Below are 1,258 nucleotides of genomic sequence, written 5' to 3'. Positions count from 1 at the left end.
CGATGCACTCGTAAAACGCAACGATTCACGCCCGAATTGTAAAATTATGATAATACTCACTTGGTCACCCATTCCGGTGATGATCGGAGTGTTCCAGTAAGCTGCTAGGCTTGCAACTGGTTCCAGGGCGAATGTACAAGCAGGACCGATGAATGCAATCACATTATCCTTGAAATGCATGTCTGCAGCATAACCGGGAGCCAGGTCGCCGCTACATGAAGGATAACTGTAAAAAACAGCATGTTTTAAAGGGTAAAACACTCCGACGAGGATGGGATTCGAACCCACGCGGGCAGAGCCCATTGGATTAGCAGTCCAACGCCTTAACCACTCGGCCACCTCGTCCTGATAAATGCACCCTGGTAAAAAACAGGATTTGATTGACATGGGTTTAAGTTATGTTGTTGATGACAACACCCGGTTTTTTGGGTGGGGGTGTAGGATATATTTAGATCGGTAAATTATAGTGCGACCTGACAAATTTGAATGTTTGAATGTATGCTTGATTCAATGTCAAGCTCTGGTAGGATAGAGGTGTGTGTAAAATGCAGGACAGCAGGACAGGTTCATTAGCAGCGCATTCATTGGTTCCAGTGGTATACAACCGTGAACTTGAATTTTGTTTTTCATCCTCATCCTCATCATCCACACAACACTGTATAATTAATAATTAACCAACGTGTTGATTGCGTGTGATAATAATTAATTTTCTCACCTTGCTTGGACTTTTTGTAGGATAACACGATGTGGTTTGAGAAATTTATCGTTGATCTCTTCCAGGGCGATGTCCACCGCCGGGCCACATCGGACTAGGTCGAAAGGTGAGTCCAGATGACCCGCCATTAACACCCCGACGTTGTAGTAAGTGTAATCTGAGTCGATTGTATGCGCATGCGCGGTAGTCGTGAGTAATGTCAATGTATACAACCAAGTATACATTGTGAGTTTTGTATGCATCTAGAAGTAAAAATTAGGTCGATATCAAAGAAAAATTGAATTACAGAAGATCAAAGAGAAGTAAAAATGATTTTATGAGAAGTTGAATGTGCGAGACGTGCGAGGATGCAATTTTCGCGCACGCATCTCTACTGATATTATAAATGCGAAAGTGCTGATGTTTGTTACACTTTCACGCAAAAACTACCTAACCGATCATCATGAAAATTTGTACACATATTCTTAGTGATCCCCGAATGGTTATAGGCTACTTTTTATTTAATAAAAAAAATTATTTTTTAAATAAAATAAAGAAATTGTT

The 1,258-nt window shown here is 40.8% G+C and overlaps 1 non-coding gene across 1 annotated transcript; it reads right to left on the bottom strand.

Moving 5' to 3' along the window:
* Nucleotides 1-263: 263 nt before the first annotated feature.
* Nucleotides 264-345, bottom strand: TRNAS-GCU (transfer RNA serine (anticodon GCU)). The gene has a single exon. It is a non-coding gene; the product is annotated as a tRNA-Ser (tRNA).
* Between the last annotated feature and the right edge of the window lie 913 nt (nucleotides 346-1,258).

The sequence above is a fragment of the Atheta coriaria genome, unplaced genomic scaffold (genome assembly GCF_025399875.1).
Source record: "Atheta coriaria isolate IRGN ID8LTWV9N9 unplaced genomic scaffold, Caltech_Dcor_3.1 scaffold3883_size1258, whole genome shotgun sequence".
Taxonomy (NCBI): Eukaryota; Metazoa; Arthropoda; class Insecta; order Coleoptera; family Staphylinidae; genus Dalotia; species Dalotia coriaria.
The sequence above is the reverse complement of the archived record's forward strand: the minus strand, read 5'-3'. Positions and strand labels throughout refer to the sequence as shown.